This window comes from Rattus norvegicus, chromosome 20 (genome assembly GCF_036323735.1).
Source record: "Rattus norvegicus strain BN/NHsdMcwi chromosome 20, GRCr8, whole genome shotgun sequence".
Classification (NCBI taxonomy): domain Eukaryota; kingdom Metazoa; phylum Chordata; class Mammalia; order Rodentia; family Muridae; genus Rattus; species Rattus norvegicus.
In genome coordinates this window covers 23130467-23154790 of record NC_086038.1, presented here as the reverse complement: position 1 = coordinate 23154790, position 24324 = coordinate 23130467, and the positions used below count along the sequence as shown (strand labels likewise).

General features: G+C 37.7%; 1 pseudogene; it reads left to right on the top strand.

Moving 5' to 3' along the window:
* The first annotated feature begins 17531 nt into the window (after positions 1-17531).
* On the top strand, positions 17532-19750 carry Rplp0-ps2 (ribosomal protein lateral stalk subunit P0, pseudogene 2; annotated as a pseudogene).
* Positions 19751-24324: the final 4574 nt, after the last annotated feature.

The window sequence follows — 24324 nt, the reverse complement described above, 5'->3', positions numbered from 1 at the left end:
GAAGAAGAAGAAGAAGAAGAAGAAGGGGAGGAAGGAAGGAAGAAAGGAAGAAAGGAAGAAAGGAAGAAAGGAAGAAAGAAAGAAAGAAAGAAAGAAAGAAAGAAAGAAAGAGAGAGAGAAAAGTAAAGAAAAGGAGCAGTAAGTCTCTTTAAGTATGTGCCACCTCGTAGGCCAATCACATTTCTGTGGATGGCTCTATACATAGGAATATATGGAAAGAGCAAAATAGAATTAGTGGATTATTTAGCAATCAAAATTTAAAAGAAATCACAAAGGAAGGGGAAGAAGTGGAGTGGGTGTGATGGGAGTTGGGAGAAGGAGTGGGCAGAGACATCATCAAAATGCATGTATGAAACTAGTCTTATATAGACTTGCAAAGGACACTGTCTCATGTTTTCCTGCTCCTGGAGCAGAGCCAGCAGGACAGTGGCCTCCATGATTGTTGATGGTTGCTAAGCATGAGGTTTGTTTGTATAATAATGTATATGATGTGCTTCATGGTCTTCCTTTTGAAAATATTTTCTTTGCTAAAGTGATCAGGGAATGTTCTCCTTGCCATGGTTAATAACTCCAAGATAATCAGAAACAGAAGAAGTAGGAGAAGCAAAAATCTATGTCCTTAGCAATATGATAAATGCTTTGACCTTTGAAACAGCTCTTAAGGCTGTAGGAAAGAACTTAGAAAACATGAGTTCAAAAATATATAAACAGAATTTTTCAACTATGCAAAATATAAGGATGCAATATGAATTACATGAGATGCTTCATGGACCTAAAGTAGCAGAGGTAGCTGCACTATGAGTGAGCTTGTGAAAAAGCTACAGATGCAGGAAGATACAAAGGCAGGTACATTCTGTTCAAGGTCAACTGGAACAGAGTGAACATAGACCCAGGCATGGTGGAAGCAGTTTTCTCAGAACCAGATCACCCAGCTAGCTTATTATCTATGCTTACAAAGACAGGCAAATCTCTGGAATTCATTTGTAATATTAAGAAAAACATGCTTGCTGTCTTTTCCTAGAGGTTAATGGGAAAAGGTAAAAAAAAAAAATCTGATTGGTGGGATAATCCAAAGGGAACCTGGGGTGGATGATTGAATTGATATGTAAATTAAAGACTAGGCTTTGGTCTGGAGAGCTGAGCTACCTGAGTGTGTTATCTGGAGGTCTTCAGAAAGCTGCCTGCGTGTACCCATGATTTGACTTTGAGACTTTTAGCCGCTTCCAACCTCCCTTGCTCAGAACTCTCCTCCAAGCCAATTGGTTTGTGGCATGTGTGTATGCACGTGACATAGTGTGTATTGTAGAGATCAGGAAATGTGTGGGAATCAGTTCTTTTCTTTCTACTATGTGGGTCTCAGCAATAAAACTCTAGTTATCAAAAGCAGCTTTACTTCTCAATCCACCTTGCTAGCATTGTATTCTTTCATGAGCTGCAGATATCATCCAATCTTACCTAATTTACTTTCTGTCTTTGTTATTGGCACATGGATTTTCAGGATGTGCATATATATATATATATGTATATATATATATATACACACACACACATATATATGTATTTTAAATATATATATATACATATATGTATTATAAAACTATAACCATGATTTCTGAAATCATAATGTCAGAGGGAAGGGTAATGTATAGGTCGGGTCTGGTCTACTTTCTGATCTCATGAGTTCAGCTGTGTGATTTAATTGCTATAAATGAAAACCATTTTTTCTTCAGCTCCTTCCCAAACTTCATCTCTTTAGTTTGGAGGAATGAAGTATTTATCTTTTGGCAACTAAACTTGCAAGAAGAAAAATCTTGTAAACCATAAATTTCTAATGGAAAACTTTCAGTCCAGTCAAAATAAATAAAGTTATACAGACTTTAAAAAAATCACTATAAAAGCAGTAAAATTTGAGTCTGACTTCAAATTTTATACAAAGTAAAACTTGGACAGGAGTGAACTTATTTGAGATCTCACACTGCTGTTAATGACAAAGAAAATTAATTTTAATTATACTGGTCTTTCTCTCAGGGCCTGTTCAAAGTAAATCTGGTATAGTGGAGGGGAGCCTGACCTTGACTTTCCAAGCTTACGTCTTCAATTTGACTACAGCATGTACTACAGTGTTACACTAGACAAGTTATCTTCTCTGGGCCTTTGCATTTTCCTGAGAACTAGAGGAAATAATGGCTTTTATACAGTTCCCACTTATACAGATTTAATATGCTTTTTAATTTTTATTTTTAAGGATATTTTAATTAAATAAATAATTTTTATAAGTAATTAGTATAAGTAGTTACTTAATTATTTATGGATGTGAGTTTTTCCTATGTGTATGTATGTGTACTGTGTGTATGCTTGGTACCTACATACCTAAAAGGAGGGCATGAATTTCCTGGAATTAGGATCATGGGTGATTACTAGCCACTATCTGGGTACAGGCGATTGAACTGAGTCCTTTAAATGAGTACTGGATCCATGCTGCTCACAAAACTTCCCTCTAGCTCTGATTTATTTTATTTTTGATTTATGTTAGTGTATGATTATGTGTTTATACACATGCAGGTATCCACAAAGGCCAGAAGAGGTCATCAGATCCCTTAGAACTGGTGTTGCCTGGTATGGGTGCTGGGTACTGAACTTGGTCCTCTGGAAGTGTAATGTGCACTCTTTTTTTTTTTCTTTTTTCTTTTTTCTTTTCGGAGCTGGGGACCGAACCCAGGGCCTTGTGCTTGCTAGGCAAGCACTATACCACTGAGCTAAATCCCCAACCGTAATGTGCACTCTTAATAGTGATACTATTTCTTTAGCACCGTGTTAAGTTTTATATAGACTAAGGACTCCAACATGGTAATCAGAAACAACCAATTATGACAATGATGCTGACAAAGATGATGATTTTTATACTGTTACAGTATTTCCACAGTCTTTTGAGTATAAGTCAACAAGTGTTTTTACAGCTTATAAGCATTTTCATCTGGTGGCTCTAAATTTAGAAAATTGAGTCCAATAATTTTCTTTTTACAGATAATAAATGGATAATAAAATTGTCACTGTGTTATTTTTAATAGTAGTTCTCTAAACATAGTATCTAAAGACAGACCTTGTAGTCCAGGATAATCAATTTATATCTTAGAACCACAACAGAAGAGAATGCTGATTGAGAAGTTAATTTTTACGAAGAACTACTACGAAGAACTACTCTTACACAAGTTTTGAGAATCTGTTTCACCTAAAAAAAAGATGAAATGTTGCATTATTGTTATATTAAAGAAAAGATAAAACAAACTTTCCTTGATCAATATCTCCACTTTTCTTTGACAAAAACATCATTGCACTTTTTGTTCTGATGTGAGATAGTTTTCTTGTGCTAATGGTGTAAATCATGAGGAAAACAATTTGTAAATTTGACTGAACTTAACTATCTTTTACTGTTGGGATTCCTGGTTTGTAAGAGTACTGTATAAAACAGATCTCCTTGGCCTCCACATTGAAACATAAAAGAAATGAGTGTGTTATGTTTTCATAACTATCTAATGGAAGTTTAAAACTTTCTAAGAAATAAGCCGGATCATGGCAGTGATCAATGCTATGTTCACACTTGCATTTATTTTTAAAATAGATTCATCATCTACCACATGCTGGAAAACTCTTGACATGTCCCAGTCTCCAAAAATACCCCATGAAAAGATTTTTTTCTTCAATCTCATTTCTCATTTTAATATCATTTTCAACCTCACAATCATTTCAAACATGATTTTGATGACAAGATAGTTTGTCTATTTATACATTAGTTCTGCACATGAAAGGTCTATGTAGCTAGAGTGTCTTTAGTAGCAGGATTGTGAATATTTCTTCAATAAATATTGGCTTTTTTAATCACTTAGTATGTGTGTACATGCAAGTATGTGCATGTGTGTGTGTCTATATGCAAGTATGTGTTTGTGTGTGTGTGTGTGTGTGTGTGTGTGTGTGTGTGCGTGCCCATATTCAAAGGTACATGTGTGGAAGGTGGAAGTCAGAAGAAAATATGCAGAAGTCAGTTTCTCTTTTACTATCTGTGCCCACCAAAAGTCAATTCAGGTGGTCTAACTTGGCAGCAAGTTTCTTGACCCACTGACCACCCATCCCCCAAACCTCCTTGTAAAGTATTTCTGTGGTGACTCAATTTGTGTTTCATTCTAAAGTCACTTTTCAGCATTGCTACTCTTTATTTCTTTGCTGTACATTGAATCGTGTTGAGCAATTCCATCTTCCAACTTTCTGTTTTCATACAGTATCGTGAGGATTTATCTGCAAAGGAACAGGGCCCACTATTGTGCACAGGAATTAATTACAATGTGAGCAATCACAATACCTAACTGCCAGTCATTACTCACAGCACATGCTGTGCATTTGCTGTTTATGACACAAGTGTGGACTGAAAAAAGTCAGGGCTTGGCGTCACACAATTAGTTTCCCCTGCGACACTGTGGTGAGTGAGATTAAAGTATTTTATTATGATCTGGTAGCATTTCACCAAGCCATTTGATTTGAATTCTGAGAACATGGAGCCTGTGCTAAACTCGCTGCAGAGTTTCTAGTCTGTATAGCCTTCAAGCACTTGTTGGATATATAACAGAATATAAGCAGGAACCCATCGAATAATGGGAAGTGTATAAACTATAGATACTGAGTATTGTAGTTATCATCATGAACTCCTGGAAAGAAGCCAAATTCTTTTTTTCCTTTTTTAGATATATAGACATATTTCTGTTTCTATGATCTCTTTTTTTTAAACATTTAATTATATATTGAGTTGCTTGAACCTTCCAATATCCTGTAAGTTCTCCCAGTTCCCGACCTTAGAAAACAATGTGTTACTAATGAGGATATTGATTATCAAGTAAGACAGATACTTTCCACGGACACAGAGTTAATTCTAAAGAAAGTATTTTGTGATTTTTTTGATTATGGATGGATATTGGGTGTTTCTAGATGCTTTCCTGTTTCTACTGACATGATCATATTGTTCTATGTTCCTATTTAGTCTCCTGACTGATACCCTTGTATTCAAAGACATCAAGATTGTATTTTTCAAGACAAATTATATCTGTCTGTGACATTTTGGATCCAAGTGCCCATTTGCATATGTCACTGAGTGTATGTGGTTCAGAGCCCTACATTTGGGATTCAGGAACTTATCTGGACATCACTAAGCTACTCTTCTTACTTGTTTCTGTCATTAATTTTGTAAATACTTTAATATATTTTGGATGCATAATTAAGAAATAATTTGAGTTAGGATTTTCAATTTTTCAAATCTATTTACTTAGTTGAAATTCCAATAAGAGGTCCTTATGATATGAGTGGACAAAGGTCCCATACATTTTTAATTTCTAGAAAAGAATTGTGTAGCATGTTTATTTATTGATTCCAATACTATAAACCTTGAATTGTTATTATTTGTTTTATTTCAATGGTTGAAAATATGATAATATAGTTTCTAAAACAGATTCAGAAATATTGTATTTTTTTCTTTCAAGAGTGAGGCCTTAGCTCGAGGCCATTCAAGGAATTAATTCAGCCAATATAAAGGGACAAATTTACAAGGAGAAGCCATTTGTAATGTGCCATTCATTTAAATCCCCTCACTATATTACTGCTTACATAATTATATTTCATAGCTTTTAAAATGGTCAATCTAGTTGAAAGCTGAATGATTTTATTGATCTTTTTAAATAAATAGTTTTATTCTTTCATGTTCTTCTCTGTATCTAACATGAGAATTATATCCTTTCCATTTTCTGATAAAATAATTTGTTGACATCTTTATATTGTTCATTGGTTGTATCCATCAATTAGAGGTCAAGTTTTTTGTGGATGTGTTTGCTTCTGTTTAGCACTAATAAGTTTCTGTTTACTTATTTTATTGCTGAAAAGAAAATGCCAGCCTTCAATAATGACTGTAAATGTGTCTGTTTTCTTTGTCAAGCCTTGTGTCTGCTATATCTTGCACTTGAAATTTTCTTTTGAGGTCTATAGAGTATCTTACATTTATTTAATAGCTTGGTATTTTTTTTATTCTGATATTTTTATCTTTAAAAATGTTCTTTGTTTGAATTCCACTTTCCTTGATATTGATATAGCTATGCCTTCTATCTCTTGATCATTATTTGTAACTAATCATCTCTCAATTGATTTATTTCTAATGATTGTGCTTTTCATACAGACCACAATTTAGTCTTGGTTTGGTATTGAATATGTTAGTCATCCTTTAAGCGTTATAATTAGACCCAGGATTTTCAAGCTATAGTCAGTGCCTCAAAACCAGACTTCTCAGGACAACCCAGGACACTCACCCACTCTTCAGGACTGAATAAGCCTTGTGATATTAAGACTGAACATGTGCAGCTGAGATAATTTGATCCACAATCCTAAAATTTATCATCATATAACTTGCAGAAAACATTAGCCAATTGACATGATTATCCTACTCATTTCAATTAAGAAAATAAATGAATTTATGCACAACTATGATTTAGCCTTTTAGTTGACATTCCTTCAGTTTTGAAGGTCTGGCTATAGCTTTGGTATAATCACTCTTTATTCTGAAGCTCTGAAGCTGTGTCTCCCTTGAAGATTATTTGTTGATAAGTTACATCATTTTCCCCCATCTTTTGACAATGTATTTACACAACCTTAATTCTCAGTGGACATTTTCAGTAATAGAATTGTGGATGAAGTCTTTTGTTTGTGGATTTTTTTTTTATCTTTTAGTCTACATTTATAACCTAGTTTTCTCAGTGTCTTCTAGTCCTTGAATTATTAAATATAAACTTCATTCACACATATTGATGGTATGATATCCCTCATTAGCAAATTTGAAGGTACACATAGAGAACTATGAACAGTAGTGATAAGAACATTTTATAATAGAGGATTAAAGATGATCAGAGTATATTATATACACAAATGAAAGGCCATAATGAAGCCCATCAGATAATATAATTAATAAGTGCTAGGAAAGGTGAAAAATTTAAGTGTAAATTTATGTTCTGAGTAGATGGATTAAAGATGTGTGTAGGCATGTTATTCCCAATCTGATTCTGTTTGAGGCTTGTTGATGTTTTGTGTTAATAAATTTATTTCTTCCAACATATTTGTGAAGTTTTCAGATATTTCCCCTTATATTTGATCTAAGATCATCTCTTTCTCTTCTTCTTTGTATTTCAAATGGCATAATGCTGAAATTGTTTTTATTGTTCCCTTTCTCCTTTATCTTTGGATTAATGTTAGTGATCCCATCCACAACCCTGTTATCCTTTTCTCTGGTTTCTCTATTCTAGTACAGATACCCAACTTTGGAAGGGGACAAATGTCATCTAAAGTTTGATCAGCTTTCTTCAAGAGAATTGATCATGATTCCCCTCCTCTCATATGATCAATAATACTCAATTTTCCCTTGATCTTTGATAAGTGTACTGTTTAGGACCATGAAAAGAATGTTTGTCTTCTAATTGGTACTTTTCTGTATTGCGATCTAACAGAAAGGAGCTTTTTACTTGACATTTTGGGAATAGTAATTTCTGTTTTACTTAGCTATTTAGACCCTGGGTAGAGTTGCCTTTGTTGACCACACACAATGACACCCAGAGGATCATACTTCCCTGACAATATTGCTTCAGTTCTCATTGCTCCCTCTGTGATGATGCTTTGAGTCTTACTCAGGAGGGCTTAAATCCAAGACTCATGCTTGCCTGCATGAGGGAAAGTTGTTTCTTTCCTGGACCTATGTCCTCCCTCTACCTCGCCCTTACTCTTTATATTCCAATGGTCACATTTCTTCCAGTTTCTTCAGCCGAAAGGGAAGGATTTGCTTTAAAGATGTACTCGGCTGTGCTATGGTTTCAGTGAGCTCTGGGATTTGTATCTGGCATGGGAAATGTGCTGAAAAATAAAGGGAGCAGTGAAAGGGGTGGGGTTTCTTCTGACAACCAAATTACGTAGCCACTCAGTCCATAAAGGGCAATACTGCCTGATGCTTGTCTATAAATAAAGTTTCTCAAAAGTTTTGGGCTCTGACACCACCATTATTGCCTATCTATATCTAATCTCTCTCTATAATTTTACCTCTATATGTACCTAGCTCTCTATATATACCTATTTATCTTTCTCTCTCTCTATATATAGATATAGATATAGATGTCCAATTTCTCCATCTTTATCACTATCATTATTTATCTATATCTAACGCACAGACTTACATACAGACATATACACACATACAAACACACACATATAAACATATACATATATGTATGTGTGTATGCATACATGTATGAATATATGATGTATATGTGTTTGCATATGTGTATATGTATATATGGGTATGTATATGTTTATACAAACATACACACACAAACACACATATATATATATACACACACACATATATATATATATATTCCTTCTTTTTCTGGATATTCTTACACCCTTCCCAAAATTTTACACACACACACACACACACACACACACACACATATATAGATATATATATACACATACATACATACATACACATATGTACGTTCCTTCAGAGTAAAGACAGGCAAGGTATGCCTATTGCATCATACCTGAAAATAGTACTTCTTAGCAAATACCTCATATCCAAGGAGCAGATAGTTTAAATAAGTCACTGACAAACTTAAAGAGTGTAGAATGATGAAAGTGATAATAATAATCATATCTAGCATAATAGAAGCAGGATATGGTAACTACATTTTATTTTACTCTTAATTTTATCAGAGGTGACAAAGAAAATTTGGACACTGAGTCCTCCTTAATTAAGAGGAACCTGGGTCATAAAAAACCAGTGAACCATTATTTAGATTTACAATCTGATAGAGGTATGACTAGGAAAGATGCTTCCAACCTCTAAAGCCTATACAGTCACTGCACTATCTAGATATCTTGTTCTACTCTTAACACTCCATTGAGTCAATGTAAGAATTACACTAGAGACCTGTATTTTAGTTTCAACTGTGTATCATGTGAAACCATTTAATGTTCTATGTCTTTGCCTCTACAGTGGGATAAACATGACTGTATAAGACAACAGAGTATATTATATAAAGTTTCTGTCTCAATTTATGGAAAACAACTTTCAGGTAATGCCCTTTGTACATTGTTATTTTAGAAAAAACAATATGACCATAGGCTGTAGAATATAGAAATCACTCATAATATGGGGATCCTCATTTTATAATGTGTTCTATAGCCAATAATTACTCTATCCAAGGAAATTAGGCACCAAAAATCACAGTTATTTCATCTAAATAGCAAATGTACAAACAGATCACATTGACTGTGCATGAAAATTGATTTAGAAATGGTATCTTACAGATTTCAAAGAAGTAAAATATAAGGTTGTAGTTTGGATTTTGTGAATATACAAATTCCTTGGGAGCCAAGGAATCCCTTAGTGAGTGTGCATTGTTTATTATGAACCGGACATAGCAAGAACCAAGGCATCACAAAGTCTTTCCCCTGGTCAGGCTCTAAGAGATACAGTCTTTCTCTGGTCAAAGTACGAAATTATGAGCAGTTGACCAATGTTTGCAAAAACGACTTTGCCAGTTTTTCCTATATTTCTGCGTTCATGTGTTTGTTGTCTCTCTGTCCCACACCAAAAGCTGTTTCTCAGCCACAAGCTTTGCAGATCATAACCTAATACATATTATAAGCAGGTATAACTTCATAATATGTCATGTCATTTCTCTAGATAAGAAGTATGAATAAAAGTATGTGTACAGAAATGTCTTGATTTTTAACATATTTCCAGTGAATGACAAATACACAAAAAGTACATTTTGTCCACTATAAAACATGACCCACTAGATCATGTTGTAACTTAGCAACTTCCTGAACCGAGATATTTTCTTCCTGTAGTCAATTGTGTTCAGAGTCAATCAGAAGCTGTGTGTGAATGTCAAGAAATGTGCACTCATTGATAAGTGGCTATTAGCCCAAATGCTAGAATTACCCTAGATGCACAGAATACATGAAACTCAAGATGGATGATCAAAATGCGAATGCTTCACTCCTTCTTTAAAAGGGGAACAAGAATACCCTTGGCAGGGAATAGGGAGGCAAAGATTAAAACAGAGGCAGAAGGAACACCCATTCAGAGCCTGCCCCACTTGTGGCCCATACATATACAGCCATCCAATTAGATAAGATGGATGAAGCAAAGAAGTGCCGGCCGACAGGAACAGGATGTAGATCTCTCCTGAGAGACACAGCCAGAATACAGCAAATACAGAGGCGAATGCCAGCAGCAAACCACTGAACTGAGAACGGGACTCCCATTGAAGGAATCAGAGAAAGGACTGAAAGAGCTTTAAGGGGCTCGAGACCCCATATGAACAACAATGCCAAGCAACCAGAGCTTCCAGGGACTAAGCCACTACCCAAAGACTACATGGACTGACTCTGGGCTCCAACCTCATAGGTAGCAATGAATATCCTAGTAAGAGCACCAATGGAAGGGCAAGCCCTTGGTCCTGCTAAGACTGAACCCCCAGTGAACGTGATTGTTGGGGGGAGGGCGGTAATGGGGGAAGGATGGGGAGGAGAACACCCATATACAAAGGGAGGGACAGGGGTTAGGGGGATGTTGGCCCGGAAACAGGGAAAGTGAATAACAATCGAAATGTAAATAAGAAATACTCAAGTTAATAAAGAAAAAGAAAAAAGAAAAAGAAATGGTTTTAAACCTCTTTGTAGTATGCTGGCAAACCTCTATTGCATTTACTTAGGGATTAAATATAAAATAATTGGGGATAACAGAGAAAGCATTTCGAAGCTGTGGTAAACGAATGTGTGGTGGTTTAAATATGCTTGACCCATAGGGAGTGGGATGATTAGGAGGTATGGCCTTGTGCGTCACTGTCGGGGTGGGCTTTGGAGGTCTCCTCCTATGCTCAGGATCCACCCATTGCAGCAGAGATCATCCTCCTAGCTGCCTAAGGATACCAGTCTCTCCTGGTTGCCTTCAAATCAAGATGCAGGACTCTCAGCTCCTTCCCCTATGTCTGTCCGTATGCTGCCATTCCTCCTCCTATGATAATGGCCTAAAGCTCTGAAAGTGTAAGCCAGCCCCAATTAAAGGTTTGCCTTTAAAAGACTTGCCTTGATCATAATATCTCTTTATAGCAATGGAAACCGCAACGAAGACCGAGTTACAGGAGAGAAGAATAAAAGGCCCCCGAATAGTGCATTCTAGCCTTATCGAAAATTAGAGATGAGGCTCTAGGCAGAGTTGAACCAAGACTCACCTGCAGAGGAACTGCAATTTGACCTTCACGAGATCTATAATATCTGGAAGCCAGATCAGTCCTCGGGGCACAAACTTCTTAAAGCTTGCATAAGCCGGATCCAACCACATTAAGTAGAAATGCTTACAGTGCTGAATAAATATTTTGCTCAGCGAAATTATCACACTTCAATAAGTATGTTTATCTTTTCAAGATTTCCTGACTAACTTTTGCAACATATTTTTTTCCTGAGATGGTTAGCTTTTAAATAAATGCAATTTTACTAAAATGTGATAATAACTAATGACTAATTCAGAAAAAAAAGAGATAAAGCCTAGAACTATGCTTATGGTTGAAAGAAATAGTATGTCTTAATCTAAGTCAGAATATAAATTTATTTACTTATTTTTTTCTTTTAGCTTAGGTATTATCTACAGTATGTCAGAAGAGAAGGATAGACACTCAGAAAATTTGGATGAGTTGCTGAGACCAAGGTCTAGCTTGATAAAGAAGAAAATTAAATGAGGAGACAAAACTATAATTATATTTGTACTCAAAATAATATGAAAGCCATAACTTAGAAAAGAATTGGTCCCCTACAGTGCTAACAGCAAAAGTACTTGGTCTGAGAAGAAGAGTCGATGCAACAAATCACAGGCACTTTCCTGTGAGGTTTGTCTATACAAAATTCAAAGAAAGTCATTTGTAGAAATTGTAGAGTTAGAGAAAGGACTGAAGGAGCTGAAGCAGTTTGCAACCCTATCGGAAGGAAAATAATATCAACCAATCAGACCTCACCAGAGCTCCCAGGGAATAAACCACTAACCAATGAGTACACAGAGAGAGACCCATGACTCCAACCACATATGTATCAGAGGATGACCTTGTTGGGCATTAATGGGAGAGAGACCCTTAGTGCTGTGAAGGCTCATTTCCCCAATGTAGGGTATTGCCAAGGCAATAAGGTTGGAGTGGATGGGTGGGAAAAGGAACATTCTCACAGGGCAAGGAGGAAGGGGTATGGGAGAGGGGGGAAGGGGATTACATTTGAAATGAAAATACATAAAATATACAAGAAAAATAAAATTTAAAAAAGCAACCAAACTGTGTCACAAGGTAAGGATGATGATGATATTGATGATGACAATATCAGCATATTGAGACAATTTTCATTATGTTTATTTATGCACATATATGTATGCACATGTATGAACGAAGGACATAGTATATGCATATCATTCTCTATCATTCCTTATCTTATTTCTTTGAAACAAAGTCCCACATTGAAAACTATCAGCTCAGGTTTATGGCCAGTGAACTCCCAGGCTCCTCTTGTATCTGTCCAAAAAGAGTCATTGAATTATAGACATGGCATCATTAGTACCACCATGCCTGGACTTAAGCTTTTCTTCACCTAGAACTTATTCTGTCCCATCTGGCCTTGAATTCAGAGATCTGCTTGCCTTTGTCTCTTGAGATTAAAGGAGTGTATCTGTTGTTGAAAAAATATAAAAAAATAAAATGCTGTCTTTTATCCCCAACTATGTCCAGCACCACAGTGCCCCAAGATATCTGTTAGATAGCTTAAGTTACATTCAGCAAAACCTCTCACCCACTTTACTCTATCCAATATCACACTGCTGAAGGCTTCTTTCTGAGCCTGGCAGCAATCTCTCTACTATCTAGTTTCCAAGGCAGGTTTCCATGCCAGAAATACACATCCCAACTCCATAGCGGCCCAGTGTCTCTAGCCGCTGCACACTTTCTTACATTTAAATGAATGAACATACAACACAATAAACTTTGACAGAATTGAGAAGATATAATTGCCCACCTAAACATGCAAAGCCCTGTACACATCCATCACTTAAGAACAGTGATAATAATCGCTTCTCGGCCTTTTGGCTAAGATCAAGTGTAAGAACATTGATAACAACCTGTAAAGGTACAGTGTGGAATCTTAACATCAGCTCCCATGTTGTCTCCAAGCTACTCTCTCTTCTCCTCTCTTCCATTCCTATCTCCTCCTCCTCCTTCAAACTTTTCTCCCACCCATCCTTCCTTCTCGTCCAATGACAGGCCTCATTCTATCTTGTGCCTGCCTCACTTGTGACATTATCCCACATGTATCAACATGCCTCAGCATATAAGTTTTTCATGGCTACTGTTCCTCAAGATCCAAATCAAAAGCTCAGCCCCTGTCTTTCAGCTTTAAGATCTGGATCATAATTGTGCCCACCATTTCTGGAATCTAGTTCATTCCAGATTAAAACTCCAAACTAATTCTTATTCAACTGCAAACATAAACAATAAGTTTAACTGGGTGGGATCATTCCCTGGAATCACCACTCCCTTAAACTCTTTATCCCCTTTAACCCAGGATTCAGCTCTATTTCCTTCTTGGTGCTCCACTATTATTACTTAGACCAGACATCGTCATCTGAAGGCCAATAGAAGAAGATCATCCCTTCAAAAATTACTGAACAGCTGGTTTTCCTCTCCAGAGATCTCCTGATAGCTCAGTTCTTGCTAGAGAAAAATTCTAAAGAATTGCTATAGTTTTCTGCTTGCTTAAATCATGTAGACCAAAAGCCTAGGTCATTCATATATATATATATACATATATATATATACATATATATATATGTATGTATATATGTGTGTGTATATATGTGTATGTACATATATATACATATACGTGTGTGTACACATGTATATACATATATACATACATATATACATATATATTGAATATTATATATTATATATATATAACCTATGTTTTTAGAGTTTTTGTTTTGTTTTTGTTTTTTGTTTGTTTTGTACATAACCTTGAGGGTTGTCCAGAAGGTCTCGGTGTTTAGCATTTTGCTGAGACATAGTCACATCCTCGACTCCTGGTCTGTTGCTGCTCCTAATTGTCATGGAGTCACTAACATTAACAGGGAGGATATTCTTCTGAAGGAAAGAAACCTCCATTGCTGCTAGTGGTTCCAGAAAATACATACATTATTGCACAACGAGCCTTACTCTCATAGCAGCCATTGACACTCATGGAAGCTCACACCAGGGCCCTTACCCAGGGCCAGGAACCATGTCACTCTGTTTCCATCAAGGCTGGGCAGAGCTCAGTAGTGCAGAAAATAACTTAAATATAGTAGTATTGGACTTCGACCAGGGGAACAGAGGTACAATGGTTTTGTGACCCTGAAGTAGTAATTCACACACTGCTTAGAAGAATCTGCACATAGTTGAACCTCCCATCCGTGCTTTGTGGCCAGTGCCATAGGATTCACCTCCATGTCTGGAAGTTCAGTCCAGAAATAACACTGTCTCCAGGCAGTGCGCTGTCAGAGTTTGGGAATAAATGCTGAACTGTTGCTTGTGATTCATTATTTGTCACCACATCTGAAGATTTTTCACTGACATGGGGCAGAATGAAAACAGTGATTAATAGTCAGGAAACAATACAGAAAGGGTGAGATTCAAAGCCATGAGGTCAGTTCAGAAGAAACTAAAGAGATAGGAAAGAGCTTCTTGGTAAAGTAATATTTGCTATGAAAATTGGGGGCTTTTGTTGTGTGATTTGTCTTCCAAATGGCAGGTTTGTCAGTAACAAATAAAACTCTCAATATCTCAATATAGATATTGAGTTAAAGTCATATTTTTATATTTTTGATTGGCTTTTGTATATGTGTGTATGCAGGTTGACAACCTCATATCACACTGTGTGTATGAAGTCAGAGTTGGTTCTCTCATCCTATCCCATAAATATGAGAATTGAACTCTGCTCACCAGTGGCTGTGAACACCTTTACCAGCAGAGCCATCTCACCAGCCATAAATGACATTTCTATAAGCATACTGCATCTTGCTACCTCTTAGGAATCCTGGCTACAGCAGAAATGCTTTTTATATTATGAATAGAATAACAATAGCCTCAACTTTTGATATTACTTTAAAAGCTATATAAAATGGAGAAGTAAGTAAATCAATGCTGCCTGGATATGATGGAACAGGAAACATATTAGGGTTGAAACGAATGCATTAAATGCAGATAAAAGTTAGTTGCTATGGAAAAATTCAAGTACCATTTCTTTATCTCTTTGACAGACTGCATATAATGGCAAAATCACATGTAATCTACAAAATATAATCATTTAACCAAGCCTTTCTACGTTAAAAATATAAAGGAACATCACAAGAAATTATAGAGGGAAAAAATACCTCACAAAATCGAAAAGTTTTCTTCCCTGGTTTGCTTTGAGCAATCTTGAAATTTTATATAGGTTATTCAAATAGACCAGCCAATCACATGCAATATTAGGAAGGTTACATCTATCAAGTGATAACAACAACCATATAAAAATTTTAAAATACATTTTAGTATGTAAGTAAGGTTAAACTTGCTTAAAGACAGTAAGAAGAAATTGGCCCAGATAATTGTTCTGATATAGCTTTGCAAGCAAACAAATACACTAGGATCCAGGTTGAGTATGGTCTCTGAGGCAGAGGATGCTCTGAGTACTGCTGTGTTTTACTAAGAGATAGAAAAGGCGATTTTAAAGTATCCAGCTGAAACTAGTCAAATTTAATTTGAACACAGCAGTAGAGAGGAAAGAGACTTCCTGGCTGGGGTATTTTGCAGGGTACAATCACACCTCCTGTGCGCTCTGGTTTCTGATTTTCATTGTTGTTTGATTTTTGGGGGGTTTTAGGAGATATATGGAAATTACTACCAGAAAGTTAGTTTGAATAAAAATCATCTACTCAACACTGACACAGCTTTGAATAATCTATCTTTCTCCACCACACCACCTCCAGTGCAGAATTGCTATGCACAAAGCTCTAAGCGTGAAGAGGGATATTGGTCTTGGCATTCTTATCAAATACCCAGCCTTCTTGGCAAGCCCATAGATTCCTCCTCCGGAAATTGTATCATCCTCTTTAATGTTTTGGTGGCAGGGTTGCCAAAGCCATATGTCTTCAGACCTCACTTAGCCAGGTGTCTCCCCACTACTCCTATAAAGGAGTCTTGCCAACGCAATAACAAAGTCTCATGGTGTTGTATCTCTACCTTTGCATACACAGGGACTCCAGGCCTGCAGAGAAATGGGCCTTCTTGGGCCCAATTAGGATACCATTTGGCAAGAAGCACCAAGTACATAGACACCTCTTCAGAAATGGGCAATCAAATTCTCTCATCCTGTACTTTCTGGAACAATCTATCAAAATAAAATTCCAGTGAGAAGTATTATCTTTTAAGCTTCCATATTTATTTACAGTTTATAAAAATCACATTAAGGACTTGAAGAGACTGTTTTCTTGATCTTAGGAATGAAAGGTGTATTTTGGGGCATTAGTGACTGAGGCAGCATTATTAGATAGACATTTTGTCATATACTTGGGAAGAATGATAATTCGATGTGTAGTCTTTGTCTTGTTCTGAAAATTCCTCCAGAAACTCCATCGCATATTTTCTAACAGGTAACTTATGCAATTAAGTCATTAAGTTGATGTATAAAACCATACAGTACTAAATTAGGGTCCTTTGAAGATATAGAACCAATAAAATATGTACACACACATACGCACACACACACACATTTCAAAGAGATAGATAAATAAGATCTGCATATAGTTATATACTATTATATATGTGCCTATATATGTATATATGTATGTATGTATGTATATATATATATATGTGTTTGTAAATTGGGGGGCTAAGATACTCACACAATTATGTGAGCTGAGCATTTTGAAATCTTCACTGTAGACTGGTAACCCCCTACCCATGAAATCTGAAAGAGAACTTAAAGAAAAGTTAGAAGATAAAAGTTAGACTCGAAAAGCAAAAGATGGCTGCTTTTGGTTCTCATGATACATTTTGAAGAGAAATGACAGGAGCAGAACTCCAGGTATACAAAAGTGAACCATCATGGGCCATAACTGAGTTAATGATGGGCAGGTCAGGCTACATGGTAGCATCATGGTCTATTAAATAAGTATTCCATGTGTGAAGACCCAACATCAAATCAAAATGAGAGTAGTTACCTGCAGAGGGCACAAGGCACAGCTGTTCTGATGATTATCTTTGTTGACAACTTAAGTAGACAGCATTATTAAAGAAGCTTACATTGGGGCATTTCTGTGAGGATGGGATATTGTCAGAGAGATTTAACAGAGGAAGGAATAGTAAACATAGGCTGGCGTCAGAGACTGAATAAGAAAGAGGATGAAACAGGTATGTGTGGTGAGTACCAGCATTTGTTTCCCACTGTTTCTAGCTAAATATTCATTTTGCCCAGCTCCTTGGGACTCCTGTCAGTCCACTTTTCCTACCATGATGAACTGTACCCTCCAGCTATGAGTCGAGCAAGTCCTTCTCCCACGTTTCTTCTTGTCAGATATTGATCAAAGTAGCACCAGCAGTAACTAAAAAGCTCTGCAAACCCCAGGGCCCACACTGCAAAGGACCTGGCCAAGACCCCAGTGTCAACAAAGACACACATTGTATCTGTTGGAAAGGTGATCAGGTTTACTGCCAAAGAAGAACTTGTAACATAAGGCTAGGAAATGATATCCCTGAAGCAGGAGAGTGCATGTGTATCAATGCCTATGCCAATTAAAAGCAAACTACATGTGCTTAAATATTTAGACACATGCAGAGAAAAGGGTATGTTTAGTACACAATAGCTACTTATATCAGTAGCAGGGACTGTAGTATTGAGCTCAAATAATGCAACTCAATCTGCTATTGTAGCTGCTATTACACTCAGTTTGTTTGGGATATTTCACCATCAATTGAAAACCTGCCCCTTATGTAGAGCATGCTGAATGGAGATACATTGACTGTCACCACAGCAACATCTTTTGTGTCTCTCATAACATCATGAAGAATCTCCGGATATCCTCCAGATATGAGGCACCATTTTATTTACTTTTTTTGGATATAACACTACTTAAGCTTTCCATTCATCTTTCCCATTTAAAAGAACTCTTCCCACATCTCCTGGAATGACACAGAATTCTGAGCGCTTTGGGTTCATCCACTCTAGTTAACCAGTCAAACTTGTAAGAGCAATCATCAAATGTAGCTGAGGACTCACGGTGCTCTCAGATGCAATGGCGTCGATATTAAATATCATCTGGTTTCTGCCAGTTCTTACTTAGATGGGTAAAACCACAGTGAAACTCTGAGTTTCCTGTGGTTAAGATGAGCTCAGAATCACTGTTGAGAAGCTGTCAAAATTATCCCATGTACTTCCTTTGTCCCAGTGTATATTATCTCTAGTGAAAGTTCACAGCTTCCTTTGCAGAAGGCTGAGAAAAAACATATTTTTTGTGGCATTCTGGAGTTATCCTCTTATGAAACCTGCTTACTTTTCACTCACGTTGTTCTGACTTTGTAAATTGACTCCATTGTGGCCAGTATAAAAACTGTTGGCTCTTGCGTGGTGTCCTCATTAGAGTGACATTGGCTTTAAACCTGCTGTGGCAAGTCCTGACACTCCCATGTTGCCTAACAGAGACAGGACAACCTAGAAGTCCAACTGCTTCCTTAAGATCATGCAACATTTGGATGCTTACCCAAAATGCTTTACTGTGGGAGAATACAATGTGGTGTGGGCTCTAAGCAGATGTAACAGAACCACATGTCCCTTAGAGGGAAGGCTGTGGTGCTGATGAGCAGAATACTATGATGTGCAAGGACATAGCAGGGGTGGGGGTGGCACATCTGGAAAACAATTCAGCCTTGGAGAAACTATAGCTTCATATGCAGGGGAACATGGGCTTCTGTTCATGAAGGAGGAGCTCACTGTGATATTATTAGGGATACCCTGCCTGCCAATAAGGTACAGGCTACTGCCACAGCCCATGGTGGTTCAATCCCCCAGTGTAATGTCACTTTGCCAGCTCGGAACACTGGTCTTGGGCCTGAGACCAGTCGTTAGGCATTAAAACGAAAATACCCACAGGTGAAATTGAAATTGAGATTTTGAGTGATGGGCAGCTGGTTGAAATGAGAGACAAAGTAGGAGCTGGTGAAGCCACACTGCAGAAGATACTGAACATCTCTCCCCTTGCCTTTGGGCTTATCATCTAATAGGTGTTTGACAATGGCATCATTTATAACCCTGGAGTGTTTGGCATCACAGAGCAGACTCTCAGCTCTGGCTTTCCAGAGGGTGTGCGAAATGTTTCTAGTGTTTGTCTGCAGAGTGGTTAGCCAACCACTGCCTCAGTTCCACACTCGATTATCAATGGACACAAAAGGTCTTGGCTTTGTCTATGGAGACTGAGTACACCTTGCCAATTGCTGAAAAGGTCAAGCCCTTCGTAGCCATGACTGCTGCCACAACTGCTGTTCCTGTTGTGTCTGGGACCCGAGCCAAGGCTGAAGCCTAGGAAAAGTGGGTGGAAGCAGATGAGAATATGGGATTTGGTCTCTGACTAATCCTTTCCAAGCAACCAACTCAGCCAGATTAATTTGAGAGACATAGAAATAAAGGCTTACTTTGCTGAAATGAAAAAAAGGGAAGAGGAGAGGAAAGGAGAGGAGAGGAGAGGAGAGGAGAGGAGAGGAGAGGAGAGGAGAGGAGAGGAGAGGAGAGGAGAGGAGAGGAGAGGAGAGGAAAAAACTGTTGAAGGCTGTAACTCTATTTGGCTGTTGTTTTGTTGATTTAGATTAGACTTTTACTTATATTATCTAAGACTTTTGTGCTCAGAATTAATTTAATATTTGTTCTATATACTTGTATTGGTTTGGGTTCTCTAGAGGTATAGAAGTTCTCAAATGAACCTCTCAGTGTCTCTCATATATATATATATATATATATATACATATATATATATATATATATATATATAGAGAGAGAGAGAGAGAGAGAGAGAGAGAGAGAGAGAGAGAGAGAGAGAGAGAGAGATTTTTAGTAGAACGGCTTACAGAGGTTGTGGTCCAGGTAATTCAACAATGGATGCTTATGACAAGAAGGTCCAACAATCCAGTAGTTGTTCACGTCATGCGATTGGATGTCTTAGGTGGCCTTCAGTATATGATGGAGTCCTGAAGTAGACTGTAAGGAAGGCACTTGCTATAGAGGACAAGAGTAAGCAAGTAAAGAGAGAGCCTTCCTTTACAGGCTGCCAACAGAATATATGACCCAGATTACAGCTCGGTCTTCTTACCTCAGAAGGTCTGGATTGAAGGTTTATCTTCTCACCTTAAAGACCCAGATATAATTAAGAACAATATCCCTCAGGGATGTGGCCAATTCCATTCCGGATGTCGTCAGATTGACAACCAGGAATCTCTGGAGAAACAATTAACTCCCCAAAGCCACAAGTATTCTTGAATCACACTTTCCTATTGCCTTATTTGATAGCAGTACAGCTCAGTACTGTGGCCCACTTTACTTTTTGAAGTTGAGTACTGCCATTTTACCTCTGCCGCCCTGGGATCCAATTACAATTAGATTTGCGAATTTAAGATCTGTAGCCTTCCACTGTCAATTCTGAGCTGGAGACATATTGAGTCGTACATCCGCTCTAGAATGTTGAGTTGCCCCACAAAAAGTAATTTCTCACAGACTTGATGAAAGCATCATGGGCCTCTGCAAATTGGGCAAATAAGTTTAATGTGACTTATCTACTTTAGCAGTACAGTCCACCTAAGCCTCTGCCTCAAATCTTACTTGGCATCTTCAGGTCACTTACTTTGGGTCATGTGATAGTTGCTTGGTGTATGGAAAGTGTATGTTTGGTGTGTGGCAAATGACACTGTTAGGAACTATGGCCTTGTTGGAGTAGGTGTGGCCTTGTTGGAGGAAGTACGTCACTGTGGGGATGGGTTTTTTTTTAAGATTTATTTATTTATTTATTTATTTATTTATTTATTATATAAGTACAGTGTAGCTGTTTTCAAACACACCAAAAGAAGGCATCAGATCTCACTACAGATGGTTGTGAGCCACCATATGGTTGCTGGTATTTGAACTCAGGACTTCTGGAAGAGCAGTCAGTGCTTTTAACCACTGAGCTACCTCTCCAGCTCCCATGGGGGTGGGTTTTAAGGTTCTAAGTTTAAGTTCTTGCAGGGCTAAAGAGAGTCTCCTGGATACCGTCAATATTAAGATGTAGGATCCTCATCTCCTTTTCCAGAACCACGTCTGCCTGCAGACTGCCATGCTTCCTGCCATGGTGATAGTGGACTGACCCTCCGAAACTGTTAGCCAGCCCCAATTAAATGCTGTTTTTTATAAGAGTTCAGTGATCATAGTTTCTCTTTACAACAATAACACCCAACCTAAGACAGTTAATCTCTGATGGTTCTGTGTTGTAGCCTGATAACCAAGGAAGCCAACAGCAGTTCCTATGATCCTGCACAGAAGCACTTGCTACACAATCTTTTGGGGAACTTTATGAATTCATTCTTCTTCTGGTTCATATTTTTTTCTACTACCATTCCCACTCTTAGTACTACTTCCCCTGGGTGTTCTCCAGATCCAGTGTGCTTACATTAGAAAACACATGTACATTCCTTTGGGACTATAACCTGCTTCCTATTGGTCACAACTTTCTCATCCCATCTTTACATAATTTTAAGGTTCTCATGTGTACATGTGTGCGTGTGCTATGCACACAGATGCATGCATTCTATGGTAGTATGGAGGTGAGAGGATAGTCAGATTTCTGTCTTCACCTTCTCCACTGAGACTGCTTTCCTCATCACTCACCTCCATGTATGACAAGCTAGTTGGCCGGTGGGAGCTTTTAGAAATCCTCATCTCTTCGTTTCCAATCTCCTCATAAAAGCACAGGGTGTGTTTCTATTTCCATCTTTATGTGGGTTTGGGGGATTTGATCTGAGGTTCTTGAACATCCATGGTAGCTTGTGCTTTCCCTGTTAGAAATTCTAGCACTGTATCCACAGAGCCATCTCTCCAGCCTCTCTTCAGGGACCTGTGTTTATGTTTCGGTAACTGTGCTAGGATTAGTGTATAGTAATACATCTAGAATAACACGTGAGTTGAGGGGGTGGCTCCTGTGTTGCATCACATTCACATCTGGGAAGACACTATCATTTCCTTAATCTATTCGCTTGATCCCATTAGCTGAGGAGGAAAGCTGGTCTTTGCCAGCAGGTGACTCATCAGGGTGGCGGGACTTCAGTTAATACCTGCAGCTTATGGAGATCCCTTTTCACATCACCACAGCTTTCAGAGCCTCTTCGTTCTGCATTCAGTGCCTTCATTTTATCACAAGACAACCTGTCATACCAAGAATAAATTTGCATTACAATTTAACAATCCACTGGATTGGCAAGATCTGTACACACACCCCCCTCTGTGTGTGTGTGTGTGTGTGTGTGTGTGTGTGTGTGTCAGCCCTGCTTTTGCACGAAAGGTTTCTGTCAGAGAAATACAGATACTTTTGGGTCATTGCATGTTATGTTAGAAACACAGGCACACTTGTGCCTTTCCACAAAACTAGAATTTCTAACAGTGAAATCACAAGCTACCTTTAATATTTTGGTCTTAATACAGTGAGCTACCATTAATTCACCTGATATTGATAGCCATTCACAAACACAATTCCTCCTTTCTCTGTCATAATGATGTGACACTCTCAATTTATACAATGCATGCGGTAGTTTATAAAATGCCTAAGAAAGGGTTACAATAGTCCTAGTGTTCCCAGATGCTTCAGTAGAGAAGCATCCCTTTAGAGATCTGAAGGGAATGCAAAAAGTCTCTGTGGGGGACCAGATAAGAAGCCTTATGAATCCCAAGTTCAAGGTCATCAAAAGCAGATCCTGATAGCAGGCTATTTCCAGTGTCAATTTGAAGTGGGAAATGTGTCATGGACAAGGGGCTTAGGGAAATGGGGGTTCGTGCCAAGTGAAAAGAGACCTGTCCTTTGCTGAGGCAATTTTCCTGAATAAGACTCCTGAGAAATAACACGCCAAAGCAATCTCTGTTTTGGGGGTGCTATTTCTGTTCCACTCTCATGCGAACAGTATATGTGTATTTGATAAACTTAATGACCTAGTCATTTTGACATGAAATTGATATGCCTGAATGACCATGTGTCTTAATTTAATTTGATAAGTTCATAGGCGGTGGTGTTTTCTGTATTTGGTAGTATTTGCGGTATTTGGTGGTATTAAGTGATTCGTGGTGGGAAGTATGTTTATCTCACTGTGATTAATAAGCATAACTTATGTACACTAACATGATGCAAAAATAAGTCTGGCAGAGTTTGAACTCAAAATCAAGCCACATATTTTATAAATTGGACTCCACTTTGGAAGTTACTGCCGTACATGATATGAAACAGATAGATATGGTATAGACTAACACCTATAATAATTGACATGCAATAATTGACATGAGTATTCTCCTACTTTATCCTTGTATTGGTCACATTTATCTAGTGAGATTAAAAAAATGTTAAAAGGAAAAGCTTAGGGCCATTTCAATCCAAGATTTTAAAGTTTATTTGATTAGTCAGTGGCCCATCAATATAGCTAGATGCAAGAAGCTTAGCATAGAACATGAAATCAGCAGAGAAGAAATGTTTGTAAGATGATCATAGACGTGAGGCAAACATTTATTGAAGAACTTTCCTGTAATCCCAGTGCTCAAAAGGGAGAGAATCCTTGAAACAAGATGGTAGCTAGATTCATCATATCAGAGAGCTCTGCGCTTAATTGAGAGATCCTTTTCAATGAATTAAGTAGAAATTGATTGAGAAGGACTCTAAACATCATCCTCCTGCCTTTACACACAAGTGCACATGGGCCCATGCACGTGCTTGCTAGAGAGGCACGGATGATTGCTTGATCATGTGGGAAGTTCCTAGATTTAGTTAGTTGTCATTCTCTCATTGCCTAAACTCATGTGTTTTATTGATGACTTTGGATGTGTTCTGCCTATGCACACGGTTAATGTTTGGAGCATGTCACCGCAATGATCTTTCTATGAAAAGTAATTTTTTTAAGCAGAAACACCCGCGAATCCTACAAT